Source organism: Colletes gigas, unplaced genomic scaffold, assembly GCF_013123115.1.
Source record: "Colletes gigas isolate AHSC1104 unplaced genomic scaffold, ASM1312311v1 Colletes_gigas_Sc00003, whole genome shotgun sequence".
NCBI lineage: Eukaryota > Metazoa > Arthropoda > Insecta > Hymenoptera > Colletidae > Colletes > Colletes gigas.
The window spans coordinates 2,743,472-2,769,167 of NW_025106632.1; the positions used below are offsets into that span (position 1 = coordinate 2,743,472).

General features: G+C 41.3%; 1 protein-coding gene across 2 annotated transcripts in view; it reads right to left on the minus strand.

Moving 5' to 3' along the window:
* The window catches only part of LOC122404868, a 133,582-nt gene that overhangs the window by 50,476 nt on the left and 57,410 nt on the right, over positions 1–25,696 (minus strand). Inside the window, exon 1 of one of the 2 annotated variants that reach the window (XM_043409186.1) lies at positions 17,074–17,223. The exons of the other annotated variant lie outside the window; for it this stretch is intronic. The gene's annotated coding sequence lies outside the window, so the exon portion shown is untranslated. Of the gene's footprint in view, positions 1–17,073; positions 17,224–25,696 lie in introns of those variants that run through there. 2 annotated transcript variants of the gene reach the window in all.

Sequence of the window (25,696 nt, forward strand, 5' to 3'; positions counted from 1 at the left end):
AAATCCGATCGGTGTTGCTGGCAGTAAGAGAATTAAAGGGAAATTTTCGGTCGGTTCATGAATTTCGGTTTTTGTTGGACAACGAGTTTCACTTTCGCGTAAATGAATCGTCGAGCGACGATGGCGGTGACTAATAAAATATTCCGGCGTTTCGAGTGGGAATGTTTGGCAGGGAAAATTGAAATTTTCGAAGACCGTCCCGCGTTTCCGGCGAAACGGCGCGTGTTGTATCTAAATTGATTTTCCTGATTGCCGTTGCATATTCCACCTCCAAACCAATTTCTCGCTTCTGTTCACGCCATTTTTGCGAGCTCGCGCGCGCGCGGACGCGTGTGTATATTTTCCCCCCTCTCTCCAAACAGGCGAATTTACCGAAATATTAAAGTTCGTCGTCGCGCGCGCGAATAACTGTTTGAATAAAACGCGAAGCGTCGACAGTTTTTATTTCACGCTCGATCGAACGGGCTCCGTCGACTGGCAAACACGAAAGTATCCTTTTGAAAAATGTATACGCCGAAATATATCGGGACTAAGACTTTATCGATGCGTTTATTCGTGCCAGTGGCAAAAAGAAGAAACTACGAAACTCGGGAGAAGGGATTCCTTGCGCTAGAAACTCGGTGCAAATATAATTCGTTTATGTTATGCGACCAGCGATAGTTTCGAAAACAATTTCATCGATCGAACGCGTCGATGTGTATTTTTGTTATAAAAATTTAACAAAGCACTTTTTAATCCCCGTTCGTATAATATTTAATTTTCAACTTTCCCCGCGAATACTCCGTACTGTGGTCAGTTGTTGGATGATTTATGAAAACATAGATAAAATTGATAAAAATAATGGCTGGCGCGGCGGCGAGCCGTCCGTTTAATTAACATTGTTTGGACGTTTCCGGCGTACGAATTGCAGAAAGAAACGAGAATTGGCCGATTACATGCACGGATGACTAAATAAATAATTACGACTACGTATTATTTTATACAAATTTCGTAAAATATTTTCCAATCTTTTGTCCAAATCCTCTGCGTGATTTGAAACGAAATTTATTGCGAATACAATTGTTTAAAATCCCTGAATTTTCCCCGCTGTTCTTGGAGCTTCGGACCAAGTGTGCACCGTTAAATTTCATTTACCCAGTTTTTATCGACGAGATACTTTATCGACCAATGCTCCAACAATGGTTACGCGAGATTTAGTCGACACGCGACGCGTAGATTATTGCAATCCAGCGTTCGTCGTCGAATTAGAGAGACGGTGGGCTACAGTTCCGCCAACGGATGTCGATTGGCTAGTTTTTGAATAATTCACCCGGTGACCCGGGTGCACCGAGTTCGATTCGAGGCGCGTGTCGTTGAATTCGTCACGCAGCCGCACGTTCTGTCAAATTCGCGCGCGTAAACGCACCGGAAGCCGCCTCCGCCGCAAGTAGTTATGGTCCGTCACTCACAGACGACGAAAAGTGTTCCGATACAGCCAACCTGCCGCTGAACCGCAAATTAATTATAAATTCGCATTCACGTGTTCCCCCGTAGCTGCAAAAGCTGAACGATTCCAAATCTTTCAAAAAATCTATTCCTTTAAAAAAAAAACCACGTTTTTAAATTGTTAGATCAGATGCTCTTGAATTTGAAAATTTTTTAACAAACATTCTATTTTCTCGTGTCTGGAACGAAACTTCTTGGAGAATGGGAAGGTTTTCTTATTTTTATTCCCGTTCTAAATTTATTCCTGGAAGAGAATTCGACGATTTTACGGATGGCTGCAGCGCGCTTTCGCCTACGAAAATATATCCAGCGAATAAAACACGCATCGAAGTTAATACCTGGAAGTTATAACAGTAATAAAGTTTCGATGTTCCTTTCGCCAACTAAAATGAACATACCGCGTGGGCGTAACTTGAACGACGAGCGCTACGCGAAAGCCCAATTTCATTAAAATATAACAGGGTCCGAGTGCGGCGATAATTAAAAACCTTTCAGAAATGCAAACCGAAAGTTCGTGTATAAATTTTACAACACGGTTAAAACAAATCATTCGGTTACTATTTTTGGGGATTCGATTCGATAATAAAAGGGACTCCCTTTCGCGAGCTGAAATTATTAACCACCCTCGGTTTTGTCGAACAAATACTTCGATTCAACCATCGTGTACCACGACTATTTTAGGATTAATATCTTTAGTGTAAGTATAATTTACACTACTTTATAAAGTTCGATATTAAATCAAAATATTCGTCTATAATTTCTGCTTCAACAAGAATAACAGTACTCTATTTTGAAAATTTTTGAGATCCTTTCCAACAACGTTTGCTCATCTCCCTTATGCATGCAACAAGTGATGCATAAATTAATATAACATAACATTTCATTATTCATAACAGTTGAGATACCGATTTAGCCACTACACAGAACAACAGATTTCCACCAAAAAAAAATAAAATTAATCGAAGACGAAGTGTACTTTTTAAAAATCCCAAACGTTTCGTAAAACATATCGCTCAGTTTGCATTATATTATTATTATTTGCAGAAGCGAAACACTTAAACTTTCTGTGTGTCTGTTGGAACGAACGAACGAAAGCAGGAAGCAACGAAAGTGACGAAACTAATTAAAGAAAGTTGCGTTTGACGCGGCCGGTTGTAACTTCGTTCGAAAGGAAACGCGATCCGCGGTATAATTGAAACGCCTCCGTGGAAACTTTTCCGACTCCGGGGCAACGTTTGTATAAATTTTCGGTGAAAAGTCCTGGATAGTTGCGACGCGAAAAAGACCGGGTCGACGCTATAGACACGAGTTTCGCGATGAATTACCGCCACGGAAATTCGTTTAGCCGACGAAGAGCACCGCTGCTTCTCCTCGTGGTCGTTGGTAAATGCATTATCGTTTTTCCGCGATCCTTTTTAGCTTCGTTTACCGGAAGACGAGTTCTCAGCACACATCCGTGGTTCGCTTTTGTTACAACCCTCCTTGAGAGTCCAATACTGTGCGCTGATTGCAGCGAAAAAGAAATCGTCGATGAAAAATACCTAAAATATCGCGCTCGTCAAATTTTATCTTACGAGAATTTATTTTCGGTTTTCGGTATTGTTGGATCCATGTGGCAGGCAAAAGGACAAGTCGAAAGAGCAAAATTTTTATACAGGAAGCTTGGTTTTCGAGAGAATTGTGGTTGAAAATTGACGAGGCACGCGTGCGGAGATTTCGATGCAATCGGTGCAAGTAGAAACAGCGATTAATGGAGAGACACGCCAGGTGAACCGTGTTCAATATTTAAATTCAATTATCACTTAACAGAAGCATCTTCAATTTTTATTATGTTTAAGGGGGAAGAGAAATCAAATTCTTAGCTTAAACAATCTGATTCTACTGTTATGCATTACAAATAATTATTTTTCATGTGATATTTCTTTGTGTTTCCAACTATCGACAATTCAGGTTATAAAAAAAGAAATATTTCCTCGATTCGGCAGAAAAACAAATTTGCACAAAAAAAAAAAGAATTGTCAATATTATTGAACGGATTTGAAAATCTACCATAGGCGTAGAATTCACAATTTTCTCGTGACACGTTTCGTCCCACGAAATCGTACAATTGTGGCGCGGTGAAACCACGCGACGACACGCAATGATTATTTACAATGTCGGGCTACGACTCGTGACTGAAACGGCTCTTCATTCTGTAATTTATTCAGCCGTCAGCCATTCGGTCGACACTCGTCCGACAATGAACGCTTTTATTCCCTTATTATTTTGTAATTTCTTCCAGTCCGAACCACCGTTAATCGAACGAGTGCACACGGACGCGTACGAACATACGCGTCCCGATAATTGCCTCCATTAAACACCGAATCGTCGTTTTTGTCCACGTTAACGAACCGTGTCAATGATTAAATTAAATTACCAACAAAATAACGATCAAACGCTAACCAGGAATCGTCGTTTCGCGTTTCGATTCAACGGAACTTTACGAACAATGTTCCATTGACGTGATCCGCGGGAATTCCTGACGAGCATCGTGAAATACTAACGTAATTACCAGACGATTATTAGTAGACGTCAATGCATTCGCTTACCGACGTTATTGCGTTGCGTTTCTATTGTTCTGTGTCTCCGATATTCGCATCGGTGTCCTACATTTCGCCTATCTCCCTCCTTCGTCCTTCCCTTCTTCTAACTTTTCCAGACGTTTAAGCGTGTCTCTTCGAATAAAAGCGCCAATGCAAAAGTTCCCACATAATAATTTTCTCTAGTCCTGTTATAGGGATGAAAGCGCCCTTTAACCCATCGAGCACCAAATTGCTGCTTCCTTCTTCGAAACTATCAAATAATAATCTCTCACGGATGCTATTAGAATTCAACTTGTTTCATCTACAGCTTGTCCCAGTTTCTAGAGTCACCCTGTATACATATATAGCCATACTCGAGTTTCTGATTTATCAGATTAAGTAATAATACCGACTATTCCTTTCAATTTTCTTTGTCGAGTGGATCATTGGGTCGATCGAAACTCTCAATCAGCATCATCAGCTTCGGAGCTCGGTTTCCCGGCGAATAAAAGACGCGAACGATTCTTCTCCGGGACTTCCGGGCGTTGATCGAGAGCGTCCTAATACCGAGGAAAGGGTTTCGTACTACGGACGTCCGAGGCAAAAGGGAAACAATCGTTCTCTAATTTAATCGAAGCAAGATAACGAGCGTCCTCCGATATTCAAAGGAAACAACGACGAAGGGGGGCTTAAAGTTTCGCGTTGAAAATTGCAAATCGGCTAACAGAGCAATTAAACCGGTCGTTTAACTACGATTAAAGCGTGGTGGGGACGCGAGGAAGTTTGGGCGGGGATGGCGGAGACTCTTGGGCTCAATTATGATTCCAACCCCTCCCGTAATTCTCTCCTTCGTTAAGGTCTTCCGTTTCGCGACATAATTTATTACGAAGCCCGAAGGGTGGCTGTCTCGCGTCCTTGCGCTTCTTCGAATCACCCAGGCTTGTATACTTTTAATGAGCTCGCGAACTTCGGGGCCGACGAGTTTTCGGCCCGCAAAATAACGAAGCTCCGACTGGGGAGATGTTGTTAGGCCGACTAACGCGTAATTATCTTTATAGTTTACTTCGCCGGCAGTTACACCACCGGTGCACTCTTTATTTCTCGCGCAATTCGCTTTGCTTCTATAAATTTCTTAACTTTCGCAATTTCGAACTTCCCGTTCGTTCGAGCGTTCCATTAATCGCCATCCAACCACTTTTATTTTGATTAATGCAACAGTACCTCGATATAACGTCTCTCTTCGACCTTGATAAAACGTACGTGGTGACACCACTAAGTTTCTAGGTATTTCAACATGAAACAAACATAGTGATACTCTCCAGACCCCATTCAGGGCTTACCCTTTAGGTTTTACCATCGTTTCTCACACATTTCAAAGAATGTCGTTTAAATAAAAAGTCGAGAACACATGGACGTTTTTAAATGACATACGTTTTAATATAGAATGTACTAAGCAGATCCTCCTAAGGATTTGGTGTTTAAATTAAGTTTCTCGTACAATTTTAAACCTACCACTGCTAATTTACCACTCAGCCAGGGTGCAGAAATTTAAATTTCGTTTTTAGCGAGAGCAACTGCGAAAATACTTGGACCGCTTCGGGCACGTTTTACGACCGGACCCTCACGGGGCTCGAATGCTGTTACAGTGGACGAACGGGAAGGTCAAACCTTGAAATTATGCGGGTCCTATTGGCCGGAATTATTCACGCCACTTTGGCCACGGGTACGGCTAAGCGATATCTCTCGAAAGCATGTTAGTCAACGCGCCATCTTCTCGCAAAGTCACGCAGCTAGGAATGGCCCGCTTTGAATGCGTTTGTAATTGAAATACGTATGAAATACTGAATAATTGCATTCAATGCTCTCAATTCTGAATATATTCTGCGTCGTACAGCTTTCAGTATAAACATCGACTACAAAATTTTATTACGAAAAATAGGAATATCTATACGTTCAATTCTGTAGCTGATATTTTATCATTCTAAATCATTCAATTTAACGTTGAAAATCACATAAAGCTTAATTTTCACGCCTTTCCGTAATATTGCTGTCTTCGTGTTTAATGGTGCGCATTTTGTTACTTTAACCGTGTTCCTCCCCCGATAACTGACACACATGACACTCCCTGGACGCGTCCGGGTTGTCTTTATTGTGTGTGGAACAATAGTCGTGATTTCCCACGTGCCAGCGCGCGTTATCTTCGCACCTAAACTATTTGCCCTGTGCTTTTACCTTTTTCCAAGGCCGTATCTGCTGCTTTCGCGAGGAAACAAACTCACGGGAGGGGGTCGGACGAGGAACGAAAAAAGTCAAAGAGACTGCTTTGAAATACACTCTCACGGACGAATCGTGATTTCTGTTTATTCGGTGAACGCGGAATGCAACAGACTCTCGATCAACTTGGGAACACAGACTTTCTAATTAACGATTGTCTGAAGAAGACCGTGTTCGTTGGACCGGAACACAAATGAGAACGGAGTCGAACGAACCTGGGGTTTCAATTGTTTTAAACAGTATCGATCGACCAACTAATGAGATTGTCATGAATCTCTGGAATAGATTTTTACGTTTATTAGAATATTTGAATTTTGCCAATGGATAGGTATTTTTAAAAACGTTCAACCAGCAATTTGAGTACCCTACTGTTAGGAGGAGGTTATTGAATTTGATAAATTTTTAAACTTCTATTTAAAATTTTTTAAATTGTATAAACTTCTTTCGGAAGCTAATTACGACATTTATCAACTACGCTGTTGCACTCCAAGAATGAAATCTGTGAAATTATGGTCGTGGCGCGATCCAGTAATGAAAAAGTGACGCGAATACCTCGATTTTCAAGCGCACGCTTTCGTTTCTCACGGCCGTCTGCTGGTTTCCTGGATTTTGCTCGATTTCTCGAGTAAAAGAGTGCTTGCATACGACTCCCTCGGAACGACAGAATCCACCGGAGCGTCGCGAAAATAGCTCTGAGAAGAGACAACTGCGTCCTTAGTTACAAGCTGGAGCATGTTCGCGACAAAAGAGCCGGGGCTCTGAATCAAAAACGTTGCAAGTAGAAAAGAATGCATCGCTCGATCCCCTCAAAGAATCAATACACCTCGAATGCACTTTTCGATTGTGATTTTAAATTACTTCTCGATAGAGACAGACACAACTACTTTTCTGCACGCGAATGTTCGAACGATCGTTCAAGTAATTCACGGCGCGAACAATTACTCGAATACTATTTGTATAATATTAAAAAGAAAATGTCAACATTTCTAGAACTTCAAGGCGACGAATTGAATAAAATTTCTGTTGTTTTCAAGTATCGGTATGTAACTCGTTAGGAGGACAGATTTAGGCGGGAAAGTCACGTTGTGGAATAATCGAATTCTCTTCCCTTAACTAAACCTTGGTCCCCATAATGCATTTTCCAAGCAACGATCTTTATTCCTTAGGATTTATTCAGGAAGACGCATAACCCCTTCTCTCTGTTATTTTCCTTGATTCCCTTTCTGAATGCATGCGGTAATTAGTAGCTACCACCGAGCCACTCCATTCTGCGACCTACTTCGCGCTACCGGAAAAGATAAATAAATAAAAGCCTCCTATCTTTCGTATTTCAATCGTTCGAGCGTCGGATGAAATAAACTTCGTAAAATGTTTATGCCGGAAAAATAATTTCGAATAAATTGCAATATATTGTTCGGTCTCGAGCAGTTCCGAGGTCGCTCCAAAGTCGTGCAACGCGTAATTAATTTCAAAAATATATTTACTCCTATCTTCGATCCTGACAGAAAGATTTCGGTGTCACGATCTATTTGCATACGCAAATATTTAACAAGCTCGTCCTTCTGGCCAACAATTTCATAAAATTTTAATTGGGATTAATAATTCCTTGGCAGCTTGTGAAACGGATAAAGCTACGAAAGATACTGAAAAGTTTTAGAGCGGAAATTTCGAGAAAAGGTATTTCTGAAGTAAATATTAAAACGAAGTGGATGACCGGGACAGAGAGAGAAAGAGAGAGAGAAATAAGTAAACAACAACGGGAAGAGAGTGTTTCGCCAAGTCCGTTCGAGCGCGTGGAGGATTCAAGTGGAAAAGTAAACGAGTAATGAAGTAGAGGGCCAGAATAAATAATTAAGCTGCCAAGCCCGCTTTAATATTCCGAATAGAATACCAGAGGTGCGGAGGAGCGAAAGGTAGCTCTAAGATATTGTCCACGTAGACGCATTAATTAAAATTCCACCCCCTAGAATCCGCTCAGCACGTTTGCGACAAACACAAACGCTGGAAACTCTGAAACCCCTGGGATAACTGGTCCAATTGTGCTAAAAGGACCGCCATTCGTTTATGATCCTTCGTCCACCGTTTTTTCTTTCTTTCTGCTTCTTTTTCTTCTCGATACACAGTCACTGTCATCAACATTAAGTACATTTTCTTAAACTATTCGCGCAACAGATAAATTCTGAAGCAGTAAATTCACATCTAGCTGTTGGATTTCTCTTGACCTCGACTATTACGATACGACGATAGAAACAATGATATTGAAACGTGTCTTTCATTAAAATTTGATATCTAGAAATTTTTAGTTGTTTGGAATCGTTCACCCACGGAGGAACACTTATTTATGTAATTACGATCGTTCTATCACGCTATTAATTCCTACCGACACAATGTTTCCCTGACGTTGCATCGTCGTTTAGAGAAAGCTCGTTTCAATCTCGAAGAACACAGGACCAGCGCTGGCCGAGAAAATTAAAATTGACGGCTGAATGAAGTTCAAATGGGAATTAATACACTCGTGTTCCGCGTTGCGACGCGGTACACACGTCCATACACTGTCCCGACACGCTTCCGTCGGTGGAAATGAAGCTTAATGATCATATTGAATTTGCAAACCCCGTGCTTACGTCACACGGGTTGTCGCGTGTGCACTTTTCTATCACGAAAGTAAATTTAATTTCCAAGGGATGTTTGAACAATCGATTCGACGAATTTCGAACTTACGTTTTATTACTGTAATCGAATCGGGAGAAATCGCTCGGAAAATATTTAATTACGAACCTCATTAAATACGTGGACATTTACAAAGATCTACGAAATTTTTACTGTCTTTTTTTTTTAAATTATAGTCAGAAACTGTGTAAAAATTGTTTGGATAAACTTAACAAGTTTGAAAGTAATTTTGATGGAAACTATACTCACTGATTAATTAATTCTACGCTGTTCGATGGGGAATATTGCACGATGTTGAAGACGCATACGTTGTTAAGGTAATAGGATATTTAGTAACAAATAGTGTCATTATCTGAATATCGAGTGGTGTATGGATCGACCATAACCACACACTGGTCTGGGTCATTTAACTGAGTATTAGATTTCTATCTAGAGAAACTAATAAACGTTTATTTACGTCTGAACGAGAAACTATTGAAAAAAGACAGACTGTTTGGGGAATCGTAAATTTTTTAACAAACTACAAATATCTAAGTTATTATTAGTGATCTTGAGAGCTGATTTTTTTTGTCAAAACTTTGAAGCAAGAGTTTGAAATCTATCAGCATTGCTTGATCGAAACATCAAATTTTTATAACCTTTTTCTCTAAAATTCTGGAATACGAAACTCGTTAAAAACGTATCGAAGCTATGCACGAGAAATTTTAACGCTTTCCTGTAATTTTGATTCGTCGCTAGGGAATGAAAATGGTTTCCGACTGTTCCATCGAATATTCTTAAAACGAGAATAAAATAAATAATTTTTACGATCGATGGAACTTGGGGCGGCCAACTTCGTCCAAGTTTGTCCTGCGGCCAAATAACATAACAATTCTCTGATCGATCTACGAAAACCTATCAAAGTCGGATCATTGTTGGAGGAAAATGGCGGACGAAAACGCGAGGACCGACGGAATGGTAATTGAGACGAAATCGAATACTCGTGATCCGCTCGAATTAGCGGCGTCGTTCTGGAAACTCGCCCGGACGTCCCCCCTTTAAATTGTTAGTTGTTGAAATTTTCATCGGGGCGAAGTCACGTAAGTCGTTCGGAATTTAATTATCAGAGGCAAGCGAGAGGCAAGTTGCGTCGTGTCCTGCAAGGAAAGTTTTCGTGCTCGGCGACGGAGTGCCCTCGCAATGGCCTAGTTCGATACACGTGTCAAAGTAAATGCAAAAGCCTTTCAACTGCTTGTCTAATTAGACAGGCTTTTTAGCCGGCGTTTGATTAAGTAGTAAATTGCCAGCGTATGTTCCCCGGGCGAAATTGGCAAGTGCCAGACGGGGGGCTAGAGAACGAAATATTACGGTCCCAAATATCGCGCGTAACTACCCTATTTAGTCACCGACGACCAAAACAAAACCTTCTCAAACGCGACTGTCCATTGCGTTTCACCATCGTCGTGAAAATTTTGGAAATATATTAAAATAATTTTGGCGAATATCTGTATCGAAACATTTTTATATCTTTTTCCCGTTTGTATTTGCGTGGTGTTTATATTCTGGACGCAAAGCACGAATGTCAACGAAAGCAAACCCTTTTCAAACTCGACGGTCTATCGTTGTGCAAATAATTCTGTACTATAGAGGCAAACTATGTCAAAACCAAATTTTGGAAATTTAAAATTTAAAAATAATGTTGGCGAATATCTGTGTTGGGGCAAATTTATTTTTATATTGCTTTTCTGCTTAACACGGTATTTGTATTTTGGATGCAAACACGAATGTCAATCGTAGCAAGATGTTACCCGTTTAGGATACTTCCGCACGCATAGTCGATGTAAATTCGAGACTCGTGGGCGAGGAAACGAAACATTGTCGGCGCAAAGTGTTAGAATATTCATGTAATCTGAGCGAAGTTAGGATTCCACGTGGCGCTATTGTATCGTGTACAAGGCTGAGAATATAACAATTAAACGCTGTCAATGTACTTCGTCAGTAGGAACATCTTACTAAATGTAACATTTAACGTAGAAACTGGAATCTATTGTTCAATTATTTAAATTTAAATATTTCCATTCATATTTTATTTCTATCGAACATAGTAATCATTGGTGTTTCCAGGGTAGAAATAATCTTTGTCAGGAGTTGTCGGTCGAACCAATCTGCTATTTCGGATAATTCGGAACAAACTACGCCTATGGAGGGTTAATTGAATTTTTCAGGAACGACAAACCAAATTTGGAACAATTGTTTGCTCGGGACCGGGACTTTTCTATGTTTGATTTTAATTTAGACGAGTAAGATGACAGAAGTGAATCGATTCTACTGTGAGCACATGACGAACGTCTCGGTTTTTTGGTGTTTCTGTGCAATAATTAATGTACCTTACGTTCAATGTTGTAGAAAAGATTCTTCGACAGAAATTCTCTCGTTCAATTTCGGGAACAGCAAAAAAATGGCGGGAAAACGTGTTCTTTGTCGGAAAAGTTCCCTCTGGCGGGGCCAGGATCGATCCATTCCCAGTTAAATCAACCACAATGCCCGATCGACGCTGACAAACCGCGGAAACGGCCATTTTCATTCGAGTCGACTTCGAACAATCGACGCAGACGCACGGTTCGATTAAACCAAGCTTTCACGCGCGAACAAGACTCGAGTTTTTCCAACATATCGGTGTCCTCGAGGATAGATCAAATCCCATCGCTAATCGTGCTTTTACAAACGATTTTTACAACATAATCGAAAATGTTTACAAACACCAAACGTGGCCATTCAAAGTAAACACATTCATTTGCACGTTTCGTTTTCTGTAATCGTAAACCGTGTTACGTTTATGCAGAAAACTTTTGATACCTGGCTATTTCACACGCTTCGAGTCTCATCATACTTTGAAAAGACCTGCTCGAAAGGCGAGAATTATACGCAGTCGATACGAACGACCAGAATATTATAATATGGAATTTTCACGCCTTTAAGGCGAGGGCGGAAATTGAAATTTTTTTCCGCGTTTCGGTTTGAGCGGTGTGTTCCGGAGTTACGTGTCAGACGTTTGCGACGAGCTTTCTCGCGAGATTGCGAAACCTCCATCGACCGAGAGGGAAACTTAACCGTAGAATAAATTTCCGCCTCGCTCTTCCATGCCGTTATTACGCCCGCTCGGACCTCCGACTCGCGAAAGTTCCTCGAAGGCACTGCATAAACAAGAAGAAGGACTTCCGGGAGACAATCTTCGGCGAGAAAAATTCCATCGCGAGACCCGAGAAAGGAATTTCTGCCAGCGCGAATAACATCGCGCTGCCCTTTACGAAGCACAGTTTCCCTTTCAATCGGAGAAGACTCGCAGGGGCGTCATTTTATACAGCAACACCGAACCGATTGCAAACATTTTTTGTGTAGAAACAGTTAGAGTATACTTTATTTGTTACGGATTTTAAATAGACGATCGTCGCATAAAAATAGAAATAGCGGAATCGTTTCTGGAGTTTGAAAATTCTTTAATCGATGCAATAAAACCACTTCGATAGTCCCTTTGATCTGTACTGTCGTGTGAATAAAGGGGAGGAAACATGACCAAACAAACTAGAAGTGATACACGTGGCATAAATTCTATAGAAACATTTCTAACGTATAAAATTCGTACCATGTTTGACTTAACTTTTTTCTATGAAGTTTAAGTAAATTTCCATCACAATTATAATCTTTTTTACTGCAACAAATTCAATTTGTTGAATCTTAATTACCCTTAGACTACTATCCCTGTTCTTTGGAATAGTTATCACCGTATATGTATATGAAACGTGTATTCGAATTCAAGTATAGGGATCATAGGCTCTAGAGCGAAGATCGACGCTAAAACTATGGATTATGTTTAGAGTGCATGGAGATGCATATAGAGGTTAAGTTTGAATCAAATTTAAATTAGAGTTAAATCCACGTTACAGGCGTTAGTTGCTTTAAAATAAGATTAGGACTGGTTGCATCCGAACTGGTTTTGCATTGGCCAATACTAGATTCCAGTCTTGACAAAAGGTATCCATTGGGATTTGAGTGTCGCTAAAGTTACGAACCATCTCCGGGGTCTTAGAAGTTGAAATTTGGGTTAAGTCTGTGTCTCAAATTTAGGGGTTAAATCTTGACTGGTCCCTGTTTAGCAGTGAGGAATAGGCTGCGATAAATCTAAGTCGAATTTAAGGTACGAGGGAAGAGAAATCCCTTTTTATAATACGTTTCTCGTTCGCCATTCTGGCTTCTTTCGTCATAAATGGATTCCAAAGCCAGCGTTCTGGCTAAAAAATATAACTGGCCCACGAATACCCAGGAAGACCGGAATTAAGCCCGGGAAAACACGCCACGTCACGGAAATATTCGGTACATTTTACGATGCATGGAAATTCCAGCGCGTACGCGTTTCCGGGTCGCTGGCGAGGTCGGTTCCAAAATGCCGGAATCTCCGGTGGCACCATAAGTTGTAGCGTTTAGGTCCGCACAATGTGAAATTGTCCACCGACAATTGCGCGAAATTGAAATCTTCTACCAGTTCGATCCTGATTAATAAAATAAACGTGAATTAATATATCCGTCCTTTTCTAATAAAGTGTGTGTTAAAAATTCCGTCAAAATATGAAACGTTGTAACTCCACGTTTTCCAACTAATTTTTAAACGAACGGTTATATTAGCGTACAAGGGAGAATGAGAAATAAAATGGAATTGATATTTAATCATAAATTGTACACCTGATTTTTAAACGAGGAAATTTTAATGGATAGCAATATATATCACAAATTAGCGAACACAGTGTATGCCAGGAAAAGTTTTCTTCTCGAGTTATAGATCAATACACGATAATGTTTCAAGTGAGCTCCTTAAACTGAGGAGATGGTCCGAAACTTAACTAATACCATCATTCGTAATACTACTTGATATCAAACTGTGTTCACATTCCACTAAAGTATCGATAAGAAAAATGAACTCTTCCGAAAGACGTTATTTCCAATCACAAATAAAGTACGTAGTTTTAAGAATTGATACATACACAAATACGTAATAGAAATAAATAAAAAGGTATTAATAATTAATATGAAATAAATTGTTGAACTAAATCTCAACGAACAGTAAAGAATTGCTACGTTTGCTTCGATTTTAAATTGGAACGAACATTATTCACCATCAATACCCATTATTTGTCCACGCCACATATTATATAATCCCAGTCTCGCAAACCATAACTAGTTAAATTACCCAGTTCTCCAGGCAGCCCTATATTACTACTTTCGTCGGTTCTACTATTATTTTTTATTATCTTGCCTTGTTATTTTCTCTACTTTATTATAGTTCGTTACGCCTAGCAGGATTCTGTCGGAGACAGGCACGCGTCGATGCAGCCCTGACCAACATTCCCGGGCGGAATTGAAATTGTTCGCGATGAAATCCCACCCCCTCGAGCCCCCGGTTTCGCCCCCGTTCAGAATCGAGCCTAACTAACTGGCAACGAAAACACGAAAGGACGACGAACGCAGAGAGGGCCGACGCTCGACACCGGAGAAACGAAATGAAACTGCTGAGAGTCGAAAGGAGAAATTGCTCTTTTCAACCAATCATCCCCCACTCCGGCGCCTGGCCCGTGTTCCCTCGTTTCTCCGCGAGCTCGAATCAACGTGATTAATTACGATATCGCTTTTTACTCGCGGTTCTCTCGCCCTCGCTCGTTCGATTGCCACTTCACCTTTTATTCTCGCCCTAAATCGTGGCCCTCGCCGACGCGACGCTCCTTTGCCGGCTGACTTTTATCATTTTTTTCCCCCCTTTTTCCGTTTTTATTCCACGTTTCTAATCAGCCCGTCGAACTAATTCGCCCTGGCCCGCGCGATTTTGGCGCCAGAGGGACGATCGACGACGAGAACATCGTGAAAAACGATACGCGAAGCAGCTTCAAAGGTTTCTAAAAGTAAATAAATGGGACATTTTTTAAATTCTGAGGAGCAACGAAACTCGAATATGAATAAATATTAATGATCAAATATCTCAAAGATACGGCGGAAATACATCGTTTCAACGTCACAAAAAATTAATAAATTTTCTTGCCATGACTACTGCGAATAAATTATATACATAATTAACTGATCGATAGAGTTTACGGGTAGCATAAATCGTCCTTTCGCGTGGACCAAAATGGCGGTCGTAACGTCCGAACAGTGAGCGTATCGTGGACTGGAGTCGCAAAATGGAGGGATTAACATTTCATCTCGAGTTATAGGAGCGGCGATAAATTTCGTCGACTGGGCGGCAATAAAGGGGCGCGGTCGAATTTTATCGAAGCCCTAAAAATATTTATACAGCCATTCGCGACGAGGGACGCGGACAATGGAACATTAAACCGGACGATCGACGAGCGAACGATCGTCACGGTTATTACAAGCTTCTTATTCGTTTCACGAGATGGTTCGCTCGTAAACGCGCGGATCAAATTTGTCGCGAAAGTATCGAAGGATCTGAGCACAAATAACTGAGTTTCTAAATCGATAGGAATTGATTTCAATACGATACAAGTTCGTAATTAATTAAATATTTAATAAATTCCGAAGGACGAACCCGGAGTAATTGCATTTCGATGACCCACTCTCATCGTGTGTTTACCTTCTACTTGCGAATTGCTGGATGAATGGTTTTAGAAATTTCAGCTTCGGTTAATGGTTTCAGCTAATGGTTTCGATAAATCTTTGATCGATTCGAGCTAATGTTGTTGCGAACAGTCCTATCAAATAATAATTAACGTGGCAGTCGATGTGTTAACGGTAAACTATAATTGTGTCAAACTATATTGATCGCTCAAGGCCAGTTTCCCCACTGTGAATTATGCCAGACACAACTCCCACCTCATAACTAGACGGCATATACCTGTGGATTTGCGCAGACATGAGATGAGTCGGTGGAAGGGAGCAGTGAGGGGGTGGCGAGGAAATGGTGGGGATAGCCTCTGAGTGACCTTGAGTGGCCAACTTATATTACTTCGACTCTGTAATCCGAAATTCTGTTTACCAGCGAATAGGAGACGAGCTTCGATTCGATGTAGAAGAACACATTATATGTAATATTTGTCCCTACGATAGTAAATACCACTCGATCATTTCCGAGATAGCCCCGTGTGTGCCACTCTTGCATGACAATCCAACAAAAAGACAGTAAAAGCGAGAACATCGAAATGCTTTCAACGACAGATTTTGTCAGAAACGTCGATCGCTTCGTTCTGAGCGACATTGTTCTTCGAACAGAAGCGAAAAGGGAGTTCGAAATCACGAAATATGTCGTCCCGCGGAGAGTTTGTTTCTGCCGGAAAGGTTTGTTTAACTCGCGACGACGGACCCGTTGTTTCCAGTCGGTGAAATTTATCCTTCCATTTCTAACGATTGCGCCGTCAAATCGACCGTTATTAATTAATTGTGCAGCGGCAGGAATCGCGCTACGGGCACGCTCTGCTGCCAATTTAATCAGGAAACGGGGACAGGAAGAAACTTCGAATCAAAAGATTCGCTGGTGTACCGACAAATTGAGACAAAATTTTGAAACAGAGGCGCTCGCGTACAAACATTTAGACTAATTTCGACAGTTTCCAATTCACAACACTCTCTTCCGAATCCACGTGTCGAGATAAACGAATTCCAAAAGAATAAAACATCAACGACTTTAAAAAAAACAAAAAAAATCTTTGAATACATAATTCTCGATAGATTTCGAAGCGCGATCACTACCGACAGAAATCATCGATCCACGATAAGACACTCGTTAAATTTGTAGAGAACCAAAGCACAAAATGTTTAAAATTCGTAACTAATCAACACTGAGGAAAAGTGAAATTAAATCTCCCACCAATTTCGCGAAACTCGCGGGAACTGTGGGCCGCGACTCGACTTAAAAAAATCACTCCGTCGAGATCGAGAGACCACGCTCGTAACTCGTACCGAAATTCGAGCGTGAACGAAGCAGAGAAATAGGCGGAAATCTCCGTTCGGGGAACGGTTACACTGGCACGAGCACGCGGTCCGCCTGTCAAAACAAACCGACCACCGGAAACCGCGCACACAAACTTACGATCTAGGGATCTACCTTGCAATCGTGACAGGACACTTGGCTGCGGGGACATCGAACGCGTACGATCCACCTGTCTTCCTCCTCCCCCTCTCTGCGTGTGTGTATTTTCGTAAACGTTTCCTCTCGTCGACGAAACGGCGGACGCTGTCGAGCTTGTGATGGCACGTGAACACCACGGCCGAGTGGCGCGACTGAACTCGGCTGAACCGTGTCGTAGCTTGACTCAACCGAAGCTTTCGGGCCGGCGCTCTCAACCGAGAGTGGGGGTGCAGGCACACAGGGCCAAGGTGGGGGTACGTAGTGTGAAACAGAACGGTTGAAAAGAGGTAGGGAGCGCGGAGGGAAGGGGAAGACACGGCTCGGATCGAGGAGAAGTAGGATGTGCGATGAGCGAGAATGCGTGGACGCCGAGAAAACGGAGCCAGAGAAGAAAATAAAGGAGCAACCAAGACGGAGGCGAAAGGGTGACACCAGACAATGGGAAGGTATTTTTTAATGCGGCTCAGAAGGGGTTAACCTTCTTCTTTGTTAGCTTTCGCGGGAGGGAATTTATTTAAACACAAACGCGAATGCAATTTTCACAGAGAATAGTGATTATTTGTGGAAAAATATTGGGAAAACGTGAAATGAAATTTGAGAAACTAGCTTAAAAATCTGTAAGATATGGTGCACGCGATTGGCTGCAACGTGGTGCATTTTGACTGTAAATTTTTATTGCTTTGTCTCTGTTCGTAAAAGGTGTCCCCAGCGGCGACAACTTACATCATACATTTTTGAATTCCACACTATCGATACATTTCTCAGAAGTTTCCTGTTTGACGAAGTGCTTGAACAATTCCTTCAAACATATCTTGAGAAGAGCAATTTCTTCCCGGGATAAATTCTTGCGTGCACATGTTTTCACTGCACTTCACCGTGGCGTATACCAATTTTCTACGGTGAACACTTTACAAGTTAAAAACTGCTCTTTCGACGTTTTTAACTTCGTGTCATTTTATCGAGCTAATATATACACTGTTCCTAGGAATTGGGATTGCGATAATTGATCGATTCGTGTTTAAACAAATTTTTTTTAGTAATAAGAATTTGCTGTCCAATTTGAAATAAAATTCTAGAGAGATAAATGGGACACTGTACGTGAAAAAACTTGACTGCAAAGGTTAACGAAGAAGAGTATAATAAATGCACCGACGTGATGGGGGAAAAAGAGAATGGAAAGCGCGATAATGAGCCAAGAAAAGAAGTGACAAAATATGGGGTTCGTAGGCGGAAGCGACTGCAGAATTAAAAATAAAGACTTGTCATTAGTATTGTCTAACGACGAATGTGGTCGAGGGAGTAAGAAACTTGGTAAGAAACGCGAGTTACGCAAGTGGAAGAATGAACCCTGATATTTGGATGTATGATAAATCGGAGAGGATATATCGCTGCCATTTCTGGTGGAAGAGAATTCAGAAGAAAGAAACAAATGATGCAACGTAGGAAGAAAGTAGAAGGGAAACGGGCGCGAAGCGAAACAGAAACCTACGCAACGGAGGGTTGATGCGATGAAATACGATGAAAGTAAGGGAAGGTTGGAAATTGCGAGGAAAACGGGTTCAAGAATGATATGTAGAAGGTCAATATTCTGTCACGTCGCTAATAATCAATATCCGCAGCTGACGCGGCAGTAAACCACCGGTACAAAAATCGACAAATAAACTGGATGAAAAACATTTTTTTTCGAACGTCGCGGGAAAGTCGAGGAAAAAACAATCGCGAAAATCGCGAATAAAAATGATCGGTCGGTTAGTAAAAAAGACCGCAAACGGTGAAAAACAAATCGAGAAAAACACAATTAACAACATTACCGACTCTGTTGCTCATCGATTCGCGACCAAGCTTGAAAGCTTAATTGATGTCCATGAATGCGACACAGCATATTCGCTAAACACAGACTGCACGTACAATTTGCTTTCAACGGTCGATAGAAACACACTGGCTGTGGAAAAAGTTCAGACAAACGTTAGCCATGTTTAACATTGCTCGCAAACCGAGCACTATAAAACTGATAATTTAATAACATTTTAAATCTTACTTTATCGTTTTTAATACATAGCCAAAGTTTGTTATGTTCGTTACGATCTTTTTAGTTGACTGTAATAATTTTTGTTGGCATCTTGGCATTATAAAACTGATGTCTCTAGGCCTCGAGTCGAAACATTCGATATTAAAAAATTTGCAATATTGTGAACGAAAGCATTTTTGAGGTATAAAAAACAGGATGTTTGCGTTAAAAGATCAATTCATTTTGCCCGTCTAGGTATATATTGCCTCTTAATGCCGCGTAGGAGAACACGCTCAACTGAATCGCGCGGGCGTATTGGTGAATTCAATACCCCGAATGCAACCTTTTCCCCGCTCACGAAATTGCGTACTCGCGCTGCGATCAAAGATACTTCCGCGGGAGAAAGAAATCCTTCTATAGTCGACTTAAGTAATGATCGTGGCTCGAATCGCTGTAGCAGAGCGTTGCTCGATCTTTCCGTGCATGCACGCCACTTTTATTTAGTTCGAGCAATCTCTCGATCTTGCCCTGCATTCTGGGAAAAGTACAACGTTCGAGTTTGATTTCAACGTTTAGGTACTGGTCACAGGAATGCCCGAAATCGATAGAAATAAATATGAGACCAGAAGGATCTATATCTGAATTGAAATCATTTCGAACGTCGAACGATCGTTAAAACTTTGACATTTCAATTTCCTATTTACAGTTCTGATACGAGGAATTCTGATATTCCTGAAATCTCCAATTTCTTAAGTTCTAGGAAGTCACGAAACGTTTCTGCTCGAAGTTGTCAGCGTTTCTTCCGCGGTTTAATCGCTAATAACGCGGACACTGCGCGTTATCGGAGTTCTAATCCAGCGTGGAACTTCGACTCGATGGGGGTGCAAATATTTTGATACTTCGTAGGCCAAACATTGGCGCGATCCAGTCGTTCCAGTGACGTCAAGCTAGCTTTCAGCATTTCACCCGACAAAGACGACGAAGTTTCCGTGCCTCAAGTTCAACACGCCCTTTGTGTGTACGCTCGACGCTTAGCTTCTTCAAGAAGGAATTTTCATGGATCGACGTTCAACAAAATTTCATCGGGATCGCACGCGAAGGCTTGATTATTTACCATTTACAAGAAAGAAAGGGATGATTTATAGATACTATCCTTGGAACATCATACAGGGATTTATTTGCTACGTGAAAAATAAATAATTCAATTACCGATTTTATTATACACGAGGCTACCATTCTGCTACAGAACGCAACACAGAATTTACCAATAACTTTTTGTTTCCAATGGACTTTGCACCGAGTAATTGAAACTCTTTGTAATGTTTCGTTAGAGTTGAAAGGTCGATCCGGTTCTGACAGCAAATCGATACCGATATTCGTCGGTTAAAATTGGCTTTCTTACTGGGCTACGAGTACACGAAGTTGTACACGATGCCCGTAACAATATAAATAATAACTTATCTCGGTTATCGAGGTATACATTCTAAACATTTCCGAGGGAGCATTGAAATCTCTTTCTTAGAGAACCTGGAAGCAATCAGACCTCCATTAGTTTGTCAGTTAAGATGTCAGCTCGGTTTTAGAAGCAATCAGGCTTCATATTGTGTCGGATAGCAATCAAGATCCATCGGTTAATCAGTTCATAGTTACGCCAGAGATCAATTAGGCTTTATTCGCACAGTTGTTTTAAGTCGAACCACCATAATTACCTGTTCGTTGTCTATTATTACTACGAACGCTCTAAAATCAACCGGGATCCCACAATATTATAGTCCTTCGAACAGTAGGTAGCAAACCTTTGTGGAATATTCATTGAATCTAAATTATACTTATCAAACTTGACAAGGTTGCATATAATTTTTCAAATGATAATAAAAACGTCCCAATGCGAATTTTGGAATTTTGTGTAGCAGATTTTTTCTTATAAATATAGTTTCACAAAAGAAAAATACACAGGAAGCTAGAAGCACTCAGCGTAAACAAGGCCATAATTTAATACCCATATGGTCATCGAAACTTTACCTTGTCCATAATATTGCAATTTATAGGGTGTCTGTTGACTCTTGCCACTGACTGTATAGGTAAGCCAACAATGAAACTATAACACGTAATGTTTGTTTACGAAAAGTTATGGTCACTCTTCACACACGACGCTTAACGGCGACTATAATCATTGTTCGTAGCGAAGGGGTTAATTTAGAATAAACATTCTGAAATAAAGAGTAAACTAAATTCACGAATGACGATTAGAAATTCATCAAAAGAAATTAACACAATTAAATTCGAAAGTTGGTATATTCTTTTTTCCAGTAGAATGTCCAAATTTTGTACAATTTTCCCACGCGTTAGCGATAAACGTATAAAATATACGAATTCAATTTTATGAGTTTATAAAGAGCGCGTTGAAAAGTCGTGAAAATGAGATTCGTCCATTTTATAAGTTTCGAATCACGTGAGACGTAATGGCCGCCAAGATGGCGACCGTAGCTAAGACCCAGGCGCGCTACGCAACCAACAAAGGTCATTTTCAAAGAACAGAAGTGTACTATTACATAAAAAATACCCTAAGTATTTTCCAGTTTCGTTTTTCCGTCTTTCTGTTCTGTCTCGTTTTCTCTCCCTTTGCTATTAGGGTAAGGTCATGTATATATTGAAGGGAGTTTTAAGAAAGACGTACAGTCTATGAAAGTCGTTGTTATGGTGTTAAAAGACGCGTTCATAACATCAGTCTGGTAAAGACATCGTCGTGTTACATAGCCAGTCTGTTAAAGACGTTCGTAATATTAACCTACGTGTGGCTACACACCCACACCCGCGACTAAACAGTTAATAATTGTGGGGTAGATCGTGAAATCGTTATTTTAACCACCAGCCCCCTCGGAATAAAATTTGTCTCTGCGAATACCGTGATGCAACGGCGACGCGTTACGGACTCGGGTGTAACTCGAGACGACGGGAAATCCGTTCCTCGACGTTATCGCGGCCTTGCAAACATTACGAGCAGGTGTACGAAGGACCAAAATGGAAGCTGCAGACGCGCGTAATTGAAGGAAGACTCAGCGGGCCGCAAGCACAGGGTACCTGTTCCCTGGCGCGTTCAAGGAGGAGGCATTCATCGCGAACAAAAGGGGCTCGAGCACCCTTTCCGCGTCTTTTCTCCCCCGTGGGGGGGCGGTTCTAGCTTCGTCTAGCGGGGATAGAAGTATCATCTTGAAAGCCGATCGCGCTACTTGGATGTCGGCCGTGGCTCGTTCGGAGTCGGATTCTCATTAAAAATTCACGCGAGCCAAGCGGCGAGAGTGTTCGCCGGGGCTTAATCAATCAGGAGCCGCTTAAGCATTCGGCCCTCTTCCTTCTCGTCAGTCAAGGGGTTGGAAAGTCAGTCGAAAGTCTCTCGTTCTTACGCCCGGGGCTCCATTATCGCGAGAGACACCCTTTGAGATCTGTGTTGCTGGGATCTTCCACCCCAGAGATTCTCAATGCTCTTAGTAGGCCACGAAAGTTACCAAAATGTTCTAATAATACTGTAAATTAATTTGTGCAGGGTTGTAATTTTATTCTTATTTAAAATTAAAGAAAAAGTTCAAGATTATTTATTACTGAATAGTAATCTGTCAAATTCTTTGGCTCCGTCGAATCGACAGATTAAGCTTGATCGCGAAGGAAGAAGTTACATACATTGCGAGCTATTGAAGCGTTGGAACGCTGAAAAGTTTATGTAACTGGTCGATTATGGAGGGAAATGCAATTCTGATTAGTACATTCACGACTTACGGGCTCCGACAATACACTCGATCCCCTAAGAACATCTCGGATGGAGAACGTAAGCCTTGAATTTACCATTAGATCAATTTTCAGGATTTAAACTACTTGGACTTTCGTATAGAACAAACTCAACTCCGAACTGTGAATGGTCTGAGTTTCCGTGCCGCGATTCTCGGAATCTAGAGATAACTATTCCAACTGTGAATTCATATTAGACTTAATTATAGTATCATACGCTCGGGAGGTATGTAATCTCTCTTTATTAATACCCAAGAGCAAGTGAAAAATTGTTACATCTATCGAATTTATTTTCTACCGCGTAATTATTAATATTGAGTCTTTCAATCGCGAACAAATAATCAGTTGTCATATATTTTCAGTGACAGCATTTCATAGTCGCCGGTGAAATATAAATTTCGTTATTTCGCGTGAAATTATGCAACGTTCGGGTAACAGTATCGTGGATTATCGTACATAATTTGATAACATTATTGCAAATTATATTTAAGAACGAAAAGGAAAGACTATTTTGGGATATCCGTGCATCGGGAAACAAGGAACGCGATCGAATGCTGTTCTCCATTATTAAATTACAGATAGTAATCAGATCCGCGTCAGCCAGCAGCTTGGAACCGTAACGTTATCGTAAAAGAATGTGTTTTCACAGAGATAAAATTCGATGATTCATCGAGAAATTGGGTCGGACGAGTCACTCAGCAGATTACGCGTTTAAATATGAATAAGCTTTCTACGAGGGCGGCGCGAACGTCGATAATTTAACGCAATCGTGATAATTCAGCCTGAAACGCAATTCCCCCGCTGACAATAGAATCTTCCCCCGGACGATATAAATTTCCGTTCGGCGGCGATATTACCGGCGAACGTTAAAAATTTCTGTAAAATACGGCAACCTGTCAAAAGTCAGATCCGAACTTCTTCGGGGCCGATAAATCTCCGGAAATACCTGCGCTGTCAAATACAACGCGTTGCCCGCGGACATGAATCATTATTTACAAAACGACGCCGCGCGAAAATTCTCGAAACTCGAAGCTACAATTTCCATCGGGGCCAAATATCGGGGAAAATCTGTTTTTCCCCCTGTTCCTCCCCTCGCCGTGGGGAGCATTAAAGGATTCGAAAACCCGGCTTCTCGCGCCAAATTTGCAATTTTCTATCGCGAAAACTTTTATCCCGGCAGTTTTTCAACCGACACGTAACAACAGATTTGGCTGTTTCGTTTTGCGTCAAATATTTTGAAATGTACGAAATTCATACTATTCTGCTCCCACTCCGTAATCGTACACGAAATTTATGTGTTTTTCTTACGGAATTCTTTCCTCATTTATTTTTAGCAAATGTTGCGTTTATTACAGTGTTATAAAGCAGTTATTTTTGCTTCTTTTTAATATAAACTGGCAATTATACGTTCCACGATCGCTGACAAGTTTTATATATAATTTAAGCCCTTGAGTATCTAATATATATGAAAAAATGGACTTGCACCAATTTTAAAAACAATTCAATTCACAAGGAACAATTTTTTTTTCGTTCATAGCGAATCACCATTACGGCGTACGAATACGAGTGTGAGCATTACGTCGTTTTCAGTAAACGCTATGTTTTTAGTCAAACGTATTTACAATAAACACTCACTTTCGATTGGATTTTACAACGAGGATCTTCGTTTTTTGCTACGATCGAAATTAATAACGAAAAATATATTTCGCCGCCGAATTTCCAGCTCCGTTTAATCGCGTCACGTGCTGCTCCAATCCTGGAGAATGTCACGAACCCACGAAGATTCCGTGCCCTCCAGAACCGCCCTAACGACCGAAACCTGACTCGCCGCGTCTCGGGAGCCATCGCCTCGATTATCCTCTTCGGAATTAATGTATGAATTAGGTACACACGGGAGCGTCGGCGCAGCCAGCACGCGTTGGCCCAGATTTCGACCATCTCGAACCCGCGTTGACCTTTCCGCGCGGCAAAGGATCCGCCGGAAATTCGCGGACCACGCGAAACCGTGAGAACAGAGGGAAGAAAAGTGGCTCGGCCCGGCGATAAAGCCACGGCCCCGAGATCGATGGGGTCGTATTAATTATAACAACCCGGAAGAGCACTCGAAACCCCACTTCCGGGCCACTCGACCGCCTCTGTGGACGAAACGAAATTCGCCTCGACGGCGGGAAAAAATCTCGTTCCCTTGAAACCAAGTATCCGAATGTCGTGCACAACATACTGTGTCTTTCTCTCGAGAGAAAAGAGAGGCTTTCGTTAATTTTTGCGGTGACTTGATCGAATAATCAGCATCCTTTAATATTTCGAAATTGAAAATAGCGGCGGGAAATCGCTTGTACCGGTTTAGCGAACCGCAGAGTGGAACGTTTACTCGAAGGTTTCGGTTCAAGGCGAGGGAAGTTTATTGAAATACAGGGTGATTGTGGAAACTGGGACAAGCTGTAGTTCTTTTTCAAGCGAAGGTACGAAAACTACCGAGAGGAAATAACAGTGGAAAATTCCATATAGTGGCGTAATAACCGTAGAGTGGTTCGTTCGCTCCTCGAGGTTTCGGTTCAAGGCGCGAGCTCGCTTAGAGAAGTTTATTAAATACGGGGAACAAGCTGTAGCGTTTTTCTACTTTTAAAGGAAATGTTGAATCCTCTTGTTTCTTAAATCGATCTAGATATTTTTGTCGCATCGATTTCTCCATCGTTCTGCCTGTAAAACTGTCATAACCATTAAAAATGCTATGCTTTACGAGGTGCTTCATATTTTATGTTGGGACATTACTTTATCTCAGCTGGCGTTCAGACGTATCATAGACGT